The sequence below is a fragment of the Mandrillus leucophaeus genome, unplaced genomic scaffold (genome assembly GCF_000951045.1).
Source record: "Mandrillus leucophaeus isolate KB7577 unplaced genomic scaffold, Mleu.le_1.0 Scaffold981, whole genome shotgun sequence".
Taxonomy (NCBI): Eukaryota; Metazoa; Chordata; class Mammalia; order Primates; family Cercopithecidae; genus Mandrillus; species Mandrillus leucophaeus.
In genome coordinates this window covers 595,621-601,818 of record NW_012110708.1, presented here as the reverse complement: position 1 = coordinate 601,818, position 6,198 = coordinate 595,621, and the positions used below count along the sequence as shown (strand labels likewise).

General features: G+C 49.6%; 1 long non-coding RNA gene across 1 annotated transcript; it reads right to left on the bottom strand.

Annotated features, from left to right (window-relative positions):
* Nucleotides 1-666: 666 nt before the first annotated feature.
* LOC105532759 lies at nucleotides 667-3,186 on the bottom strand. Its single transcript, XR_001005041.1, has 2 exons — nucleotides 2,952-3,186; nucleotides 667-1,072 (listed from the first exon to the last, which is right to left on the bottom strand). It is a non-coding gene; the product is annotated as an uncharacterized LOC105532759 (long non-coding RNA).
* Between the last annotated feature and the right edge of the window lie 3,012 nt (nucleotides 3,187-6,198).

The following is a 6,198-nucleotide window of genomic DNA, read 5'->3' as shown; positions in this document are numbered from 1 at the left end:
TGGAGTGTAGTGGCATAATCTCTGCTCACTGCAGCCTCTGCCTCCTGAGTAACTGGGACTACAGGCACATGCCACCATGCCCAGCTAATGTTTTGTATTTTTAGTGAGAAGTGGAGTTTCACAATGTTGGTCAGGCTGGTCTTAAACTCTTGATCTCAAATGATCCACCATCTCAGCCTCTCAAAGTGCTGGGATTACATGCATGAACCATTGCGTCTGGCCTCCCTCTCTGAACTCAGACGCCAAAGTCATTTATCAGGGCAGAACCCCAAGGGCAGAGTGGACAGGCAGTCCATTCGTCAAGTCTACCAAAGTTGGGGTCTGCCTGCTGCCCTCCCATTCTGACCCTTTGCCTGCACAAGTAAAAGGCAGTGTGACCCCTTTATTCTCTGCTAGCTCTTTCACCATCTGAGCTAGCTCGTGGCCCAGTTTCCTTGGGGAAACCACTTCAAAAAGAAATGCGAGGCCCCCAGCAGATTTCTCAGTCAACCAGCCAAGGCTGCTGTGGAGGGAAATTGTGGCTGCTGAGCCGCTCCAAGCTGAGGAGTGGGAAGCCCACAGCAGGCTCTCTGAACCAAGGGAAGGAGCTCACATCCATGACCCCCTCCCAGGGCCAACCCAGGTATTGACACATCCCCCAAAAGTACTGTACAGGCAAACAGGACAGAGTGTGCTACAAACATTGTATTATGAAGCAATATCCATCCCAAAGAATTTCACAAGCACGTAAATAAACAAATCAGTCAAAAACCTGACACTTTACAGGATCAATGAACAAGGTTAATCTAAGTTCTCAAATGTTGAACATTTTTCAATAAATATTGATTTTGTTTATATATCTTCAATCCACAAGTATTATTAACAAGTCTTAGAAGGGTTATTGAAGACTAAGAATCAATACATTTTATTTATTATTTAATTGACTGATGTGTATCAAGGTGTCATTAACCTGAATAATGTTATGCAAAAGTCCATCTCTGCCCTTTCAAAGACAGTCACGGTGTCATCCTTGCTTGTGTGCAATGTCAAAAGGTGGATGCTCTCCTCATGCTGTCTTCACTGGGCTTGCCTTCTTCCTTTCCAAAAATGTATTCATGGGCCAAGAAGAGAAAGAAAAACAAGCCACTGTGGAAGTGTGAGCTCAAAGTACCATCCAGCTAGAAACTGTCCTATAAGGCCCTGCAATGACCGCTGGGGGCCTGAGGGCTGGGTATCAGTGGGGGTGACCAGAGGTAATCCCACTCTCTAAAACCCGAGACAGCGAGGTTACTGCCAGAAGAAGCCCTAGTCCACACTCTAATGTAGACCACTCACAAATTCAGCTCTTTGCTATGGGGGTTACAAGTTCCTTGCACAGCCTATGATGTGTGATGGCTCATGCCAGTGGGTGTAGGCACTAGATTAGGACCACCAGGTCAAATGTTGATGCCTAGTTCAGTTTGAATTTTAGATAAACAACCATTTCTTAGCATAAGTATTCCATACTTAGCAAATATTCCATACTTGGGATATACTTACGCTAAAAAATTATTTCCTGTTTATCTGGTATTGTTTACTACATTGAGCTGAGTGCCTTGTATATTTTCACTTGCTAAATCTGGCAACTGTACACCAGGTGGCTTGGGGCCATGGTGGGACACATCCAGGATGCTGGTGACAAGCACCCAGCCTGGCCAGGCCTCCCGAGACAGTTGGGGAAGGGTAGTGCCACTGGTCAGGTGGCCACTTGCGTGACCTCCCAGGTAACAGGCCCATTTAATTCATTCCACGAGTGAGATGTCATCATGCTGGCATTTCATTTCAGACACAGGAAGCATTTCAGTTGGATAAAAGTAAACACCAGCCAAACGTAATGTGAAGATTAAGGTTGGTAAACTGAGTCTAGATGCTTTATATCAAATGTGTGATTGTTTCTTGGTTTGAGGCCACAGATGTCAAACATTTAATAGAAGGACTTAAAAGAGAGAGAATTTTTACCATTAACTTGATTTCTCCTGTGAATTGGGAAAGACTGTCATTATTTTATCTGAAATGCAGAACATACTCATTCTAACTGGAAGAATGTCAAGAACCCACCAGGACACATCTTGTTAACACAGGCTGGAAACGCAGACGGTGGCCCGGGAAGGTGACCTGGGGGAGCCAGCAGGGCAAGCTTCCGGCAGAACTGAACAGTTGACGAGGGCCATGAGACGGGGCAATCAGCGGAGCAGGGGAGGGCCCAAGGACGCACAGCACCTATAAGAGGTGAGAGAGCGTGAGAGGGCATGTGTGTGTGTGAGCATGTGCGAGAATGTGAGTGTGTGTGGGTGTGTGAGAGAGAACAAGAGAGCGTGTGTGTGAGCGTGTAAGTGAGCGTGTGTGTTTGAGAGCGTGTGTGTGAGAGACAGAGACAATGAGAGTATGAGCATGTGAGTGAGTGTGAGTGTGAGCGTGTGTTTGAGAGTGTGAGTGTGTGTGAGACAGAAAGAGAGCGAAAGAGCGTGTGTGTGTGTGTGTGTGTGTGTGTGTGGTGTTGGAGGCACTCTGGAGCATGCAGAGTCCATTATGAGTGTGCAGCAGGTTCCAGGCACACTGAAACTTGGGAGCGGGGGGAGCTGGGAATCAATAACCCAGGGGAAAGCTGGGTCTGCTACCATGGCCTGTGCACAGGAGGGACCCTACTGGGAGCAGGCAGGACCTGTCTGAAAGGTTGAAGTCTCAGGCTGAGAAGCAGGGGCTGATTACTCTGGGAGAAGCCTGTCAGATGAGTGGGGCCCAATTGGAAGTGGTTGGGGCCTGTCTGGTTGGTTGGGGCCTTCTTGGCACCTGATCAGGCATGAAGGGACAGTGAGGGCAGGAATGAAGTGGCCAGGGAGGACCAGGAAGGCATCTCTGGGTGGACAGAGGTGCTGGGAGCTATGTTGTCTGGCATAGGCTGTTATTATGCAGGAAGGAAATTTAGCTCCTACCTCTACCTACTGTTGGCCAATCAGCCAGATGTCTCTCACTAGGCCTGACAGCTGGCTTTAGCACGAATCATATCTTTTTGGACGAATCATCTCTCTTCTCGGAAGCTGCTTTCTCATCAGCCCAAATGACAGGATCCAGACAGTTACAGTTTGGTGTGCTTGGGGAAGTCAAAGTCTCTTTCCTGGATGGGCTGGCTGATCACAGCAATTGGCGTGGATCCACAGGCAGTCCCTGAGCCTAGAATGTCTACATGCAGGATCACCTGCCTTGGCCCTGCACCTCACGGTAGTGCCCGAGACTCGGGCACACGTCACACCAGTCCTGCCTCACCTTTCTCAGTGTTTAATCAAGGGAGTCTGAAAGTGAAAATAACTGGCAAGAAAAGTGAAACTGCCTCTCCTCTCTCCCTGGGGGAAGGGACAAGGAGCAAGCAGCAAGCCTAAGTGGCGGAGGAGGCAAAGGTCACTTTGTGCCCCTTGAAACGGAAACCCAGAGGAACCTTTGTGACTTCCTCATTCCCAGTCTCATCAGTTGTTCCTGAATGGCTCTGGTTCCTGGAACACAGCAGGCCCCAAAGGCTATCATTAGAGCCCTGTCAGCCAGGTGACCCTGGTGGCCTGCCCCGCCCATTCTATATGAAGGTCAGCTGAGCTGCTGAAGGCGAAGAGAGTGGCCGCACACAGGAGCCACGGGCAGAATCACATACACGACTGGGCATGCGTGGCCATGCACAGGATCACACACGCCTGTGTACCTGCATCCATCCTCAGGTGTACACAGCTGGGGACACCCTCACCCACAGCTCTCCGACACCTCCCCCAACACACACAGCTTTCCCTAGGTACAAGCCCACACAGACACACATAAACATGCTTCCCCACTGCCAGCCCTGCCTGCATAGCATCTCTCCTGGCACAAACACACAGGTGCCCATGGCCATGGGACATAGGACGCTCTTGCATGTACACTTTTTCCTGTCCACATACATGCCCACTTGCTCAGTTCACAGACACATAGCCAGCTGCGCAGCTTCACTGCTGCCATCAAGCCACAGGGGTGCTTCTGTGACTTGATGTCAGCAGTGAAGCTGCACAGCTGGCTGCGTGTCCTCTGGACAAGAACACCAGCTTCCCCCTCCCCTCCAGTCCTGAAACGGCCTCCACCACCTCTCTGTTGTTCAGCAGAGCAGTGCCCCATAAATGCATTTTGTCCAGTTTGCACTGACCCAAAGGGCACTTGAGATCCAGGCCCTTCAAAGCTCAAACCAACCATCTGCCAGCTGCTTTTCCCATGTGGATTTAAATGCAGAGTGGCTACCTGGGCTCTCTGGTATTGAGAAAGTTTTCATTTCCATGCTAGAGAGGCTCTTCCAAGCTGCAATAAACATAGGCACACTCCAGTTGCTTTGAGTCATGAATGTTTATTGTAAAGGAGAAAGGACAGACAGGTGGGCAGGACACCATCAGTGCAGTTAGGACCTAGGGTTTAAGATCCATTCATAGGCAGCCTTAACAATGATGATAGCAGGCAATTGTTGAGCACTTTCTCTTCCTGGGTGCTAGGCATGGCGCCAGATACTCTGTGTGCTTTATCCTGGATGCTGGCAACAGTCTTACGGAATAGGTTGTCATCATTATCCCAATTTGAGAAGGACGTTGCAGCTTAGAGAGGTTTGTAACTTGCCCAAGTGCCATAGCTAGTAAGTTCAGGGCTAGGGTGCAAAGCTAGCTGTCAGGAACCCATCAATGTACCCCAGGAAAACCGCTCTGCAGAGGAGACCCCTCCATCCTGCTACTGCCCAGATGCTGGCATCCACAGCTCCTGCCCTGAGGGATCTGCCATTCTTATGACACGGCTTCCCTCTGTGTCTCTCTCTGCTTCCCACTCTCCTTCTCTGCTCTCACTGTGCGTGTCCCCAATTCGAAACTCCCTGATAAGACCTTCAAGGTCAGTTGGATTCCAGCCAGTGTGGAACCACTCTGAGGCAAAGGAAAGAAAACACTTGACTAGCTAAACCCACGTGCCTGGGGCTGCTTCACTAGCTAGTGGCTGCCTTCGGGTGGGACAGTCAGCTGCCATCCAGGCAGCAGCTCACGGTCCATATAGGACCCCTGTGGGTGGAACAGACATCTACAGACCACAGAATGTCTGGTGTGCTTTCAAACGCCGTTATTGGAAATCTTTACTGAACATGTTTCTTATGTTCCTGACTTTGTAAGAATTATCTAGTACACATAATTGAACTTTTTAAAATTGGTCCAGATTGTATGACTCCCAGGATATCATTCTGAATTCCAATTGGATCAGGCTACAAAAGTAGGAGGTATGGAGAACTATTTTGTGGTGACAACCAGGAAATTCCCTAAACATCTTTTAAAAATACATTCTTGCTTGGTTATTTGCCCTCGTTTTAATGTAGAGGCAACAATGAGAAGGAAAAGTCCCTGGCAATGGGTTCCAGGGAACTTCGGCTTCATGGTGGAATCTGCAAATGCAGGCAGGTCCCGGCAGATGTGGCTCTCTTCTCCCAGGTGCTTCCAGGCAGGCTGCTGAGAACCATCTGCCCTGAGGGGCTTCCAGGGACTCCTCAAACATGTGGGCTCCAGGCCAGCTCCTTTGTTGCCTCCCTTCCCTGGAGCCGCCTCCACTGATAGAGGACAGAAGATGGATGTCTCTGGTCGCTCCAGCTCCACAACACCCACAAACACAGGCTGCTAATTCACTCTTGGAACTGTCAGGAGAAGCCCATTTTCATTTGATCCTTCACACAAATAGATTAGAGGCCACAGACCTTGACGTCTGAGCATTGTTCAGCTTCTGTTAGAAAACATCCATATTTAGGGCGGTCAGGAGAGGCACGAAGGAGGGAGCAAGGGTCTAAAACACTCACTGAGAAGACTTGACTAGGACTGAAAATTCACACCCAAAGCTAAAGTCTGAACTCTGAGCGCCATCCTACGTCAAAAAGGATTCCCTGTGGACCTGAAACACCCCTAGCCAGCAGCTACTGGGGAGTGAATGCTTTTCCAGGATCATCAGCTCCTTTTGGGCTCATCCCTCCACGCTGACTGAGCTTGGGTGGCTGACCTTTTGTTTTCTTATATGTGGGAGGCAATTGAGAGCAAGGCTGTGGGGCTGGAATTCAAACCCCTCCCCCCATGGCCCCAGGGTGTGTCCATGTGGGGCTGCCAGATACACAGGGAAGGACAGAAGAGCTGGGGAATGTTGACTCTGGATTTTTGGCAG